The sequence below is a fragment of the Misgurnus anguillicaudatus genome, chromosome 21 (assembly GCF_027580225.2).
Source record: "Misgurnus anguillicaudatus chromosome 21, ASM2758022v2, whole genome shotgun sequence".
Lineage (NCBI taxonomy): Eukaryota > Metazoa > Chordata > Actinopteri > Cypriniformes > Cobitidae > Misgurnus > Misgurnus anguillicaudatus.
Genome location: NC_073357.2, coordinates 27,679,738 through 27,694,897, shown reverse-complemented (window position 1 = coordinate 27,694,897; position 15,160 = coordinate 27,679,738). Strand labels below are relative to the sequence as shown.

Below are 15,160 nucleotides of genomic sequence, written 5' to 3'. Positions count from 1 at the left end.
ATGGCTGTGTATGAATCCGTGACAAATGTGGGACAATAAAGATCTACTCTACTCTAAATAGCCAGTGTTGGACATGTTACTATAGAAAAAGAATTAGTTATGGTTAGTTACTTGAATGCCCACTATATTAAATATGTTAACCACTAATTTTGTGGCAGCATGTGACAATGTGAGGTGCTTCATTAGATTAAAATTAGAATAGATAAAGAGATAAAATAACACATCAAACACTAAACTCCAAGCTGATCTCACAAATTTCCATGGTTTAGTCACATGGTTTAGTCATGGAATATTTTGCTTTCTTTACCGTGTCATTGTCATGGATTGGTTACTCAACTGTTTTGTCCTATTTTTTACCATTGTCGCTTTGAGTTTAGGGTTGGATTTACATAAAATGACATCCTTACCCAAACCCAACTATAACCCTAACGCCAGGCAACAATGTTTTAAAATTTATAAAATATAAAAAATAAATCAGAAAAATTGTATAAACCAATACTTAAAGGAATAGTCTACTCATTTTCAATATTAAAATATGTTATTGCCTTGGCTGGGAATTGTTGATGCATACCTCTGTCGTCTGTTTGAGTGCACGTGGGCGCTGGGGCGCGCTGCGACGCTTCGATGGCATTTAGCTTAGCCCCATTCATTCAATGGTACCATTTAGAGATAAAGTTAGAAGTGACCAAACACATCAACGTTTTTCCTATTTAAGACGAGTAGTTATACGAGCAAGTTTGGTGGTACAAAATAAAACGTAGCGCTTTTCTAAGCGGATTTAAAGGAGGAACTATATTTTGTGGCGTGGTAGCACTTTTGGGAGTACTTCGACTCGCCTGAAAAGTCCGCTCCCCTTCTCACTCTCATAATGGGAGAGGGAGGGTGTTGCTGCGGCGAGTCGAAGTACTCCCATAAGTGCTATTACGCCATACAATATAGTTCCTCTTTTAAATCCGCTTAGAAAAGCGCTACGTTTTATTTTGTACCACCAAACTTGCTCGTATAACTACTCGTCTTAAATAGGAAAAACGTTGATGTGTTTGGTCACTTCTAACTTTATCTCTAAATGGTACCATTGAATGAATGGGGCCAAGCCAAATGCCATCGAAGCGTCGCAGCGCGCTTACGTGCACGCACACAGATGATAGAGGGATGTATCAACAATTCTTAGTTAAGGTAATAACATATTTTAATATTGAAAATGAGTAGACTATTCCTTTAAAGGGACAGTAAGTAGGATTTACCCCCATCTAGTGGTGAAATTGTATGTTGCATTCAAATGAATAGTGCTCTCTAGCGCCTCGCTTTTCCAAATGCGTGTTGCAACTAAGATAGCCATAATGTAATCACTGATCTCCTTGTCTCCTTGAATTAAAACGCATTGTGGAAACACATTGGTAGGCTAGTGCTTTTTGTCCCTCTCTGCTATTATAGTTTATCAATACGGCGGAACGACATGTAAGCCTCCTTGGAGTTACCCGTTCAATGTAAATAAAGAGAATAAATTCTAAGCTTACAAAGAAAAGTCAGATCGTTGGCAGAGGTCATTTGACACCAATGAGGACACATTTATGAATAAAGACATTGATTATGACTAATAAAATACTTAAAACCCTACTTACAGTCGCTTTAAAGTGACAACGCAAACACCAAATCTAACCCTAAACCGAATCGACAATGATCTGAAAATAGGAAAAAGCAGTTAAAGCATTAATAATGCTTTAAGAGTAAAGTGACTGTTCACACTTACTGAACTGATCTGGATTCACAAATCACAGGCGACAGCTTCTGAAGAACTTTTAGCGTTTCAGCTTTGTTTTCTCCTTTAACAAAATCCTTCAAATTAAACTCATTCAGTTTCTGTTCTGATGTCAACAACACAAAAACTACAGCTGACCACTGAGATGAAGAGAGTTTGGTTTCACTTAATTTCTTAGATTTTAGATGATGTTGGATTTCCTCCACTAGTGAATGATCACCCAGTTCATTCAGACAGTGAAACAGATTGATGGATTTCTCTGGAGATTGAGTGCTCCTGATCTTCTTCTTGATATACTCAATTGTTTTCTCATTGCTGTGAGAGCTGTGATGTGTCTGTGTCATCAAAGCTCGTACGAGATTCTGATTCGACTCCAGTGACAAACCCAGAAGAAAACGAAGGAAAAGATCTAAATGTCCATTTTCACTTTGTAGAGCCTCATCTATAGCTCTCTGGTGAAATTTAGGTATTGATGCCTTCTCTCTTTGAAATGTAATACTGTTTTTATTAAAAACATTTCTGTTGTCGTTTGAGAAGGATATGTGAGCATAAAGAGCTGCTAGATGTTCCTGGATGCTCAGATGAACAAAGCAGTAAACTTTCACATGATACAAACCAAACTCCTCTCTGAAGATCTGAGTACACAATCCTGAGTACACCGATGCTTCTGCTCCATCAATACCACACTCTCTCAAGTCTTCATCATAGAAGATCAGATTACCTTTCACAAGCTGCTCAAACGCCAGTTTGCCCAGTTTAAAGATCATGTCTTCATCCTTTATTTTCTTCTCATAGTCCTTAAGATTTTTGATGTTCGTCTGAATTTTTAGGAAGTGTGTGTACATTTGAGTGAGAGTCTTGGGGATCTCTCTTCTCTTGGTTTCACTCAACATACTCTTTAGAACAGTGACTGAAATCCAGCAGAAGACTGGGATGTGACACATGATGTAAAGACTTCTGGATGACTTCAGATGTGAGATGATTTGATCCGACAGACTCTTATTTCTGATTCTCTTCCTGAAGTATTCCTCCTTCTGTGGATCACTGAAGCCTCGTACCTCTGTGACTCGATCAACACAGTCAGAGGGGATGAGATCAGCTGCTGCTGGTCTGGAGGTGATCCAGATGAGAGCAGAGGGAAAGAGATTCCCCCTGATGAGGTTTGTCAGCATCACGTTCACTGAGGTTGCTTCACTTACATCACACAACCTCACACTGCTGTGAAAATCCAGAGACAAGCGACACTCATCCAAACCATCAAAGATGAACAACACTTTATATTTATCACTGAATATTTCCATTTCTTTTGTTTCTGGGAAGAAAAGATGAAGAAGATTTAAAAGACTGAGGGTTTTGTCTTTCATCAAATTGATCTCTCTGAAAGGAAGTGGAAATATGAGGTGGACGTCCTGATTTTCTTTCTCTTCAGCCCAGTCCAGAATGAACTTCTGTACAGAGACTGTTTTTCCAATGCCAGCGACTCCCTTTGTCAGCACACTTCTGATGTGTTTGTCTTGTTCAGGTAAAGGTTTAAAGATGTCATTACATTTGATTGGTGTCTCCTCTGTTGTTGTTCTTCTGGATTGTGTCTCAATCTGTCTGACCTCATGTTCATTACTGATCTCTCCACTTTCACTCTCTGTGATGTAGAGCTCTGTGTAGATCTCATTCAGTAGCGTTGGGTTTCTCTCGTTTGATGTCACCTCATACAAACACTCAAACTTCTTTCTTAGATTTGATCTGAATGCGTTTTGAGCTTTAGCAAGATCAGACTCATGGCTGTAAAATATAAATACCAGACTATTACACAGATGGAATATAATTACTTTTATTTGTTTGTAGCACTCAACATGTGACATATTATTAGTGCTTTTTTTTATTAAAACAAACTAAACAATTATATTTAATGATTTACCTGAATTCAGGACAGACATTTTTATTGAAGTTATGTAGTTGATTTTCAGACTTCCTCCTCTGGCTGATGGGATCTTTTATGATTTGTCTGGGCAGCAAAATTGAGAAAGTTTGTACAATGTTGTGAATTTCATTTAATAAAAGAGCTTACTCATGATGATAAATGCTTGCACAGATGTGGTTGTGCGTGAACCTTTTATATTTCAAAGATCTGAATTGATTATATTTCATAGATATGCCTCTCATAGACAGATGTCTTAAAGGAAGTTCTCATACATTTAATAGAATATATAAATGTTATACTGTAATCAAATGCTTCAAAGATATTTAATACCTGAGATCAGGCTTTGTCTCTTCACTTTTAAACTTTATTGGTGGCTCCATAGACCAGCTACTTTTCATAGACACAGAACTGAACTCTGGATCGGATCTCTTCTGATGAACTGAACTATAAACACAACAAATTACAATTAATACTGATGATTGTATTCAACAAATAACTTTCATTTAAAATTAAAAAGCACTTGTATTGAAGTGAATTGTTAATGTGTCTGGTTGTGAAAAGCTCAAATTTCACAGATGTCACCATGTGAGCTATTGTGTGCTCAATTGTTTGTCTATCAATAGACATAATATTAAAGGGGACATTTCAAAATACTTTTTTAAAGATGTCAAATAAACCTATAGGGGCAGTTTCCCAGACAGGGATTAGACTAGTCCTAGACTAAAAAATGTTTAAGAGCTGTCCAAACTGAAAACAACTTGCTCTGACATACCTTAAAATACACCAGTACCCTTTGTTTTGCCTCAAAATGCACACAAGTAATGTTTTAGTAAGGCATGCTTGTTAAAACTGGTTATATTTCCTAATTAAACTAGTCCTGGTTTAAACTAATCCCTGTCCGGGAAACCGCCCCTTGGTGTCCGTGGAGTACATATGTGAAGTTCTAACTCACAATACCATATAGATAATTTATAATAGCAAGTTAAAATTGCCACTTAGTAGGTGTGAGCAAAAATTTGGTGATTATGAGTGTGTCCTTTAAAATGCAAATTAGCTGATCTCTGCAGTAAATGGCAGTGCCATGGTTGGATAGTGAAGATTAAGGGGCGGTATTATTATTATAAGATTCCCTTTTTACATCACAACGTGAGCCAAATTTCGATTACCAATTTCTTCACATGCTTACAGAGAATGGTTTACCAAAACTAAGTTACTGGGTTGATCTTTATCAAATTTTCTAGGTTGATAGAAGGACTGGTGACCCAAATGTCCCCAAAATCATGCATTGTAGATTATTTTTACATACCTGAGATCAGGCCTTGTATCTTCACTTTTAAACTTTATTGGTGGCTCCATAGACCAGCTACTCTTCATAGACACAGAACTCAACTCTGTATCTGATCTCTTCTGATGAACTGAACTATAACACACAACAGATTACAATAAATACTGATTATTGTTTTCAACAAATAAATGTATCTAGCACTAAAAAACAATTGTTATGTGTCTGGTTAAAAGGTGAAAAGATCAAATTTCACAGATGTCACTGTGTGAGGAACTCTGTTCTCTATTGTTTGTCTATCAATACATAAAAATGTGACCCGGGCTGGCAAACTGAGTCGGAATGAGCTAATTTTCAAAAATTAGTTATTTATATTTTGACACTCTCTATTAAAAATAAATATTTTTAATAATTCTCTATTAAAAAGTTAATCCTTTATAAACAATTTATGATTCATTGGAATGTGACAAAAAAAATTACAGAGCAACCTGTCTGAAAATGATAGAGCCAGCAAAATCAATTTTGAGAAAAATCAAGTTAAAGATTTTTGAAGGTTCAAAAACAAAATCACTCCATAACTTAAAATCACTGGTAAAACTGATAGATTTGGCACACACAAAGTTAAAAACAATACTAGGAAAAATATTATGTTCAACTTTTTTCTTTTTCTTAATTGTTTGATTGACATTGAGACAGACAGCTTTAATATCTACTGTAATGCAATGAGCTAAAATAATGTTTCACATTAGATATTTTCCCCAACAGTTAACCAAACATACACCTAAGACATATTATATCTCCATGAATTCTTGTCAAAACAGATATTTTAAAAACTGTAATTGTGTATGTATGCTTCATATCTGTCAGTCAGCTAGCGTGAGGAAGATCATTTTTGAGACTTCTCACTCTTAATAATTCGTTTAACATCAATCAGTTCCCAAACTTTATCTCTCTTTGTAATTATTTTAACATCAAGCAATTCCTGCACTTTATTTTCTAATTGGATGTTTTAAAACTAAAACCAAAATGTCACGAATGTGGATGGACACGCATCTTTGTATTAGATTAAGCATTTAAACTGGTACATCTCTCAGAAAACATACAAATAAAGATCATTTTAGATGTTAGGGCTAAATGTACTTTATTTCATGAAAACCTCAATTTTGACCACATTTGACATTTATACTTTCTTTTGCCTCTTACTCAAAATTAGACATTGCGCTTTGTGACTCATTTTGCCAGCATGGGTCACAAATTTTAAATGAAAATCATGCATTATAATTTTGCATACCTGAGATCAGGCCTTGTCTCTTCACTCTTAAACTTTATTGGCGGCTCCATAGACCAGCTACTCTTCATAGACACGCAGCTCAACTCTGGATCTGATCTCTTCCGATGAACTGAACTATAACACACAACAGATTACAACAGCTACTGATGATTGTTTTCAACAAATAATAAATAACATTCATCTACCACTAAAAAGCAATTGTTAATGTGTCTATCAGTACATAAAAATGTTAAATCATAAACATGCATTACAGATTATTTTTACATACTTAAAATCAGGCTTTGTATCTTCACTCTTAAATTCTAATGGAGCCTCCATAGACCAGTTACTCTTCATAGACACACAGCTCAACTCTGGATCGGATCTCTTCCGATGAACTGAGCTATAGTTCAAAAATAACACACAACAGATTTAATACTTTAATTTACATTTATAATCTCTATGGCAAAATCTGTGTTTAAAACCATCACTACAAGGAGATTTTAGAATTTGATTTAAAAACAAAGATACTGCAATATTTTCTTCGATATAAAGGTTATTTAATAAAGTGTTCATATAACGTACCTGCCTCCTGGAGAAAAATCTCTATCTGTTGATTTCTGTGTTCGATCCATGATGGAGCTGCAGAGGAGAATCTAATCAATCTGATCTCTACAACTAACCCTGAATAAAAATAACATTTTACGAGGTGCCACATGGCTAATAAAAACATACTTCACTTATGAATACATATATAAAAGAATGCATACACACATATAAACACTTGCATATACATGTATACTATATGCTACATAATATTATTACACAGCACTCGGAAATGCTTGATTCTGATTGGCCAGTCGTGTCGTTCCAATATAACAACCTCCTAAAACTAATAATAACACATGGTTACCCGGATGCTGAAAAATCCTTTTGAAAGGTACAGTTTAATATTACACAAAAATTAAATATAAATATGTCTTTTAATAACATATATCACATTATATTTACAAAGTAAATGGGTTATCCTCACGGAAAGTCTGGGTTCTTTAAAAACAAGCAAATAAAAATAAAATTTCAAATCAATATAAAATTTTTAACAGTGTGATCAGGACCTGCCTATACATTATTCCTTACATAGCAATAGAACTTATTTTTTGAATGAAGAAAAATTAAGTCTGTAAAGCCACATACCCAGTTAGACACTCAAAATCACCGCAAGGAAAATCCCTTTAATACCACAGCCATAATTTTGGTTAAATGCAGAACACCAAGGTGCAAGAAGAACGCAAGTAGGACCCGTGCGCCAGGCACACTCCAAACTAACTCAAGGACGGAATGTGATAGACCATGATCCAGGTCCTCCTAGATTTAGTCTCGCGTAGCCAGACCTTCAATACTGAAGGTCTGGTGTTTTTCGCAGCTTTTTCTGGACAAAGCCCGCCCACGAGCTGTTTGATCGACATGTCAAACAACCAATCACAGTTTGTTTCGTCTAGCATCACGTTTCGGACTCCCCACAATACGAGCTGGCTGAAAACAAGTCAGTTATTGAAATAACCAGCCGAAACCGAATAGCATCTAAATAAACAACATTACTCACCATAGTTAGTTGTGCACTTTATCAACAGCCACACCAATGAGACGCTCCCCTTAAATGTCTGTTTGAAGCATATTTCTTCACTTTGTAACACCTAAAAGCAATTCAGGAGAACCAAACTTTTTGACTCCACTAACTGCTTTAAGCAAAACTCTCGGACGTCTTTTAGAGAGTCTATGCCGCGAAATTTGGATATTTTTAAGAATTAAATATTTAGCTGATCATGATAACTGGTCATTTTTATCCACGTGAACACGACTGATTCTCTTCCCCAATGGAACGTCAGAGCTTTGTTTTCCAGGGACCAAAACTAATCGCGACACTCGCGTCTTGTGGAAATCCGGTTTATTTCAACCAATCAAAACGACTTCGACATTCTCACAGGGTTTCCAGGAAAGTGTACAGACGTTTAGCCAACAGTCTGTGGGCATGACGTCTGAGGCTGAGACTATCCTAGATCCACAAAAATCAAATTAATCGTTTGTGCAATTATGAGCCAGATGCGGGCAGGGCTTTTTTATAAAGACTTACTCCATGGTATAGTCCAGCACACGTCTGGGTACCCGTGGGTATTCAAGGAGGTGAACCGTGAATATTTGCTTTAACTTGTGGAATAATATTAACATAATTTGCAGTGCGGGTTAGGGTAGAATGGCAAAGGCAGACTGCGGGTCTAAAAGCCAAGACTGTTTTGACTCGATTCCATAAACACTGACAGGGAGCTGCTTTTATCTCTTTCCTCACCATTGACGAGTTATCTTGTCAATTAAGAGAAAATTCTTTCCTGCCAATTACAAGTTTTTGCGGTAATCCATCTTTATTATCCAGTAGTTACCCAACATTTAAGCAACTATTGTACAGTCTGTTTGTATATTTTCTAGAAGGCATTAAACTTTTGGGGAAATCAAGATTTAAAAGGACTACTAAATTATTTAAGTTGTTTTAGTATAAATGGAAACTATTTCAGTATAAACTAAAGGGATTTAAGTATAAACGGAAGTCTCAATGCAGGGTCAGTGCTAAGATGACCGCAGCTACCCTTAAGGAAGCTGGTGCACCTTAACTTGTAGTAATTAACAAAACACCTGACCCGATATCCAACGGCATTAATTTAACTTTTTAATCTGACCCATGTGATATAAAGACCGTGACCCAACCTGTACTCACAAATCACGCTGTTATTAGAAACCTTTAACTGTTTCCAGACAGAGCATGGACACAAACAAGCACATGACAGTTTAACTCTTTCCACACCACTGCACTCTTAAAAATGGCTGGGTCATTTTTGACCCATAATGGGTAAATATTGGACAGAACACACCGCTGGGTAAAATTGACCCAATGATGGGTTGTTTTAACCTACCTAGCTTCTAAGTTATACCCCATGGTTGCAAAAATAACCCAGCAATTTCTAGAGTATGACAAGTTACACCTAAACCTATTACCCTCCCCTACCTATCACCTAAACCTAAGACAACGCGAGGGTAGGACAATCTGACGTGTAGGATCAAATGCCAGAACACCGGCCCTGGGTAAAGATGCAGGTTTTTCTGTGACTGACAGGAATAGTTGTGTTTAGGTTTGTTCAACTTCATGCAGCGCTGCATAGACCAATCAGCGAATGACATCAAATACCACAAGTTCAAAAGCTTACAGAGCAGTTTGTTCTCACGATAATTCACGCCAAACGACAATCTTACAGTCTAACCATTTTACATTAACTATTGCAACATCTGTTTAAATACATCGACAAACTTTATAAACAATCGCTAATTTTTTGTCACCGACATGAGTGAGATTAAATAGCTTTAAATTCCCCTAAGGAAGTCTTCACATTTATCAAAACGTTATTAAATACAGAATTTTCAAACTTTTCGGTTTTTCATCAAGTACATTTCTTCCAGTAAAGACACTTTTATACTTTTTGTTTTGAATATCTACTTCTGCATGTACACATTAACAGCTCCACGTGATGAGTGACATATGCACCCGGAAAACTTTATTCCACGTTCTTACAGACCTCAGTACCGTTAGTGGACCCCATTAACTTCCATAGAATACTATGGAAGTAAATGGGGTCCACGAAAGGTTTAGTTACAAACGTTTCTCAAAATATCTCCCTTTGTGTTCATCAGAACAAAGAAATTCATACAAGTTTATAACAACATGAGGGTGAGTAAATTATGACAGAATTGTCATTTTTGGGTGAACTATCCCTTTAAATAATGATAATTGTAAATATGGCTCACAATGGCTCAGTTGTGTCTAAATATTTGCTAAATATATTACTCCGATTGTGATGTTTACTTTAAAACTGTAAATGTGATATGCACAAGAGTAGAGGTACAGTTTTTTTTCAAAATATGAAATTGTGTTACTAAAAGCAGGGTAAAGATAAATGTCCATGTATAACTATTGTAGAGTAATAACTGAGTGTAAATTTGAATTAATTCACTTAAGTCCAACATATGTGCCTCAACGGGTTTTGGTCCAACGGGTGGCACAGCCTGGGCACACACAGCCACCCTAAAATGTGATCCACCATTAGGCTGGATTACTGTCAATCTGATGATTATATGCCACTGGATCATTAACTACATTTAAAGATTGCATTAAAAGATTGCATCTGTGAGTCTGCACTGATTCTGACAAAAACATTCCCTTATTGAGCTTTAAATACTTTACTTGTGTTAATATAAACAATCATACAAGATGAATGAAGTAAAACCCACAGCTGAAATCATTACATTTACATGTAGGTAATTAGCAGACGATTTGTCCAATGCGACTCACAAAAGTGAGGAAAACAAAAGGGTTACCTTTTGCTCAAGTTACAAGTTACAGTTTTACATACACATCTAGTAAAATAACAGCAGTAGCGTTATGTGACCCGAAACACTTACCTCAATGAAAATGTTAAGATAGCCTACTCAAAGTCGTAGTTAACAAGTACAATTAGGCGAACAAACCAATACATAGACATTTTGATAGTCAAAATTTCTGTTTTGAACAAACGCGTTTGTCCAAGTGTAAAATGGCGACAGGTAAAGATGCAGGTATTTGTTTGTGACTGACAGGTAGAGTTGTGTTGATGTTTTTGTTTGACTTCATGCGGCGCTGCGCAGACCGATCAGCGAATGACATAAAAATACCGCGAGAGCGATTCAAAAGCATACAAAGCAGTTTGCTCTCGCGATACTTGATGTCGGTTATCTAGCTGTCTATCATTCTTACTGTTTCATTTTTATTTTTGTCAAAATCAGTTTATATACAACAGTTAACTTTATGAACAACTCTAAACTCAAAGTTTAGTCACATGTGTAATAAGTGAGATTAAATTGGGTTACGTTTCTTCTAAGCAACTCTTAAAAACGATTACATTGATCAAACTCTTATTCGCGTTTTCAACAATGTATTCCAATCCCATGTGATTCTAAACAGTAAACATACGTTCTGGTTGTTCAGGTTTAAAGGATTTTGAGTGTGGTGAGTAGAAGTTGTGCAGCCGGAAAAACTTCATTCCACAAAGTTCAAGTTCAAGTTCACTTTCTTAGCACATTAAAAACAACCATATAGGACTGACCAAAGTGCTGTACAATAAAATAAGTGTACGTAAAATTACACAGAGAAAAATAATACTAAGACAAGAAATAATAAGAGCAAATAGAATTAAACAATAAACAATAATATGCAAAGAAAAATAGGACTAAAAGAAGACATAATGAGAACAAATGTAGAATTTAAACCAAATAAAAAAGAAAAGGAAAATTATTGATATGCCAATAAAAACAGATACATTTTTAAAGGGAACTAAAAATAGTCAGAGAGGGTGCTAATCTTAATTAACAAATCATTTCATAACTGTGGCCCACTCACTGAAAAGCCTCTATATCCCCTCTATGCAAAGATCTCAGTACAGGCTGCAGTCACATTGATTCATTATAGTCCTTCAACGCGTTTCAGACTTAATTATAAAAAGCTTTATGAACTTAGCAAATATGCATTGAAAATCTGGAAGAACCAATAATTAAACAGCAAGTGCATATTTTAATTCCAATGCTATTTCAACAGTTACAGAAACTTAATGTCTGTAGTTTATTTTGTGTTTAATAGAACATATGGCATCACAAGTCTGTGAGAGACATAATATGTTTATTTTATTTTTTTAATTCTTACAGTAAACAGAATGCGGATTTAAAGAAAACTATGCCTCTACTGCCACCTACAGTAAGTTTGTGTTTCTTACAGTTTTTACAGTATGTTTTTTAGAAACATTACTTTTAGTTTCTTTATTTTTTCGACTTTTATTAAAATTCATAGCGTGTGTTGAATGTACAGAGAAATTAAATGTATAAGTTAATAAATGCTGCTGTTCTCTTATATCTGGCTGTAGAGTTGGTTTCACATACACATGAACTTGTTATAGTGTTTCTTATTAACATAACTAACTTTTAAGTTCAAATTGGCTCAAACTTATTTTATTTAATCACGGTCATTCATTTAAATTTCAATTCATGTTAATATGTTCATTTTAATGAAAACTTCTGTATTATGTTTTTTGTTTAATTATCAGTTTGTTCAAAACTTTTTGAATGTTTACTAAAGATAAAATTGCTCAGTATTTTAAGTTGTTGGTGTTAGATTCTTGCCAATAATGTATTTGAACAAACTAGTGTTTTTGTTCAGAATACATTTTTCTTGTGATTTATTTATTAATATAATTTGTGCAAGATTAGGCTGGGCTATGACTCAGTTTTGGAGGCCCTGGTTAAATGTTGGTTTTGATGTGGTTTATCTATGGCTGAGAATTGGTAGACCCAGGTCTGGGCTAGTTATGGGCTATTAAGTGGCAGTTATCCATAGCACTGGAATCAAATAAACAATTTGTTGACATTTAAATTCTCTCACGTGACACGTGCGCCATGACATCATTCGATTGTGACCTTATGACATCAAAAAGTCTCAAGCATACAGCCATTTTCATAAACAAACATCTTTTGTGGACCAAACTTATATTTCGCAAAGAATCTTCTAGTGTAGATTATTTTTGATAACAAGCAAATAACCAGTAACCAGATTTGTTTATATCAAACAAGATAATGTTACTGTTTAAAATTAACGTATTGTTAGCTACAGATATTTAAAGGCGGGGCGCATGACCTCTGAAAGCCAATGTTGACATTTGAAATCACCTAAACAAACACACCCCAACCCCAATAAAATCTGGACCTTCATTGGATAAGCCCGCCCCACACATACGCAACCCAGGCAACGATATCTGTTAGTAGACACGCCTCTTACTGCTGATTGGCTACAAGTGTTTTTTGGTAGTCGGCCCAACTCCCTTTTCCAAAGTGATTTTCAATAAATAATACATCCCGCCTTTAAAATCACAATGAAATTTAAATTAAAAACTGTAATTTTTGCAATATTGTGGAATTTTTCTTATCTGTGAGCCTTATTATTTTTATAAAAAATCATGTGCCCTCATAATCTTTTATCAAAATTGCAAATCCCCTCTCCTCCTCAAAACTCCTCAAAAAAATTTCTTTTTACTTCCGGTCACGAGGAATGGCGGGTAGGCATGCAGGGTCTGAGAAAAGATCACATTGATTAGCAAATAGCAACATGACCCAACTTCCAACAATCCAATCAATTCTCAATGGACGAATTCCACTCCAGCCCTACTTTTATTTCATTTCAGAAGCCGTTTCATATAGGCTACATCACCATGGGGAAAATAAGACAATCTTCATGGCAACTTTAAATTCTTGCCTGGCTGCTAAATCAGCACAGCGGTGGGTGATGTCCCCCTCGGAAACCAAATTATTTTTTTCCACAAGGTATTAGTTTTGAAGTCAGTTTAGCCAGAACAATAAACATGTTTCAGTTTGATAGAGAATTGATAGTTGAGTTACTTTCATGTTATTGTTATAATTGATACATCGTTATAACGCATGCACGATGCTCGGACTTAACATGTGCACTTGAAGGCAGCATATAACATAAAACACGTTTAAATTAGAAAATTACATGGAAGTAGTATAAACAAAGTCCCACTCGTAAACACTTCATTTGGTTGCTCATGTGCTCTGAGTCTGAACTCGTAACATTTCCGAATCCCACTCCATTATGCGCAAGCGGTTGTAATTTTAACGTTTGACCAGCACGCGTCGCACTTGTGTGGTACTTATTGGTGTTTTTGAATGATAGAAAAGAGATACCATTTAAACCAGTGTAACAGTAGTTAAAAGAAAACACCACTCCCCTTACACCTCGACTACTCCCCCCTCTCGCTCAAGTCGGGAGTGATGATGTTACTGCGCAGTCGAAGTGCTGCAAACTAAATGCTCTTCCGCCATACAATACAGTTCTCATTTTTTATTCGCTTTAAAAATCACCACATTTAATTTGTACCACCATACTTACTCGTGTAACAGTCTTTAAATAGGGAAAACATGGAAGTGTTTGTTGGCTTCTAAATTTATCCCTGTTTGGATCCTAAGGAATGAATGGGGCTAGGCTAAATGCTAACACTCATGACCCGCTGTACAAAGATTAAGTGTGCGCATTGAATAAAGATAGGGATATTAATTCGTCTAAGCTGAGGTAACAACATAGTAAAATATTGAAAAACGGTGGTGTTTTCCTTTAAAGCAGTAAATCACACTAAGGGTTAGGTTTTAATTTATAAACATTTTAGATGTATACTAAGTCAAAAGTTAAATACAGTGTCCTCTATTAAGTATTGTGACAATGCAAAATGCAAAGCAAAATGTCTGTGTTTGCTGTAGATTTAAGAAATCTCTAAACATTGAAAGGTGAATATAAGACAAAAGAATGTGACATTTTATTTTTCACCCGTTTTAACATATACAATTTAGTAAATGTGCTCACATTTGATATATGAATAAAAATCCAACTGTAAATTTATTAACAGAGCAACACGGTTGGATTTTTATTCTTATATCAAATGTGAGCACATTGAGACTATTGTCTGACAAATGTTAAATGATGAACTGTGTCCTGATGCATTAACTGTTTACAGAGCAAATGCAAAGTATGTGTAGTATCAGTTTAATCCATTGCTTCTGCATTTGATGACAACACACATATGTCAGAATGAAAGGTTGTCAATGTTAATCATTATTAATAAAATGTGACATCATTCTGTATTTTTGTCTGAAATTCACTTTACAAATGTCTAGTCCCCACAGCAAACAAAGCAAATTTGTCTTTACCTTGCCCAATACCTACGGAGGGCCATGTATATAAGTTACATTTGAGACAACGAAAGGTTTATGAGTAAATAATGACAGTGTTCTTCATGC

At 35.5% G+C, this 15,160-nt stretch overlaps 1 pseudogene; it reads right to left on the bottom strand.

Annotated features, from left to right (window-relative positions):
• LOC129440824 (NACHT, LRR and PYD domains-containing protein 3-like) overlaps nt 1-11,488 on the bottom strand; it is a 29,713-nt pseudogene extending 18,225 nt beyond the window's left edge.
• Nucleotides 11,489-15,160: the final 3,672 nt, after the last annotated feature.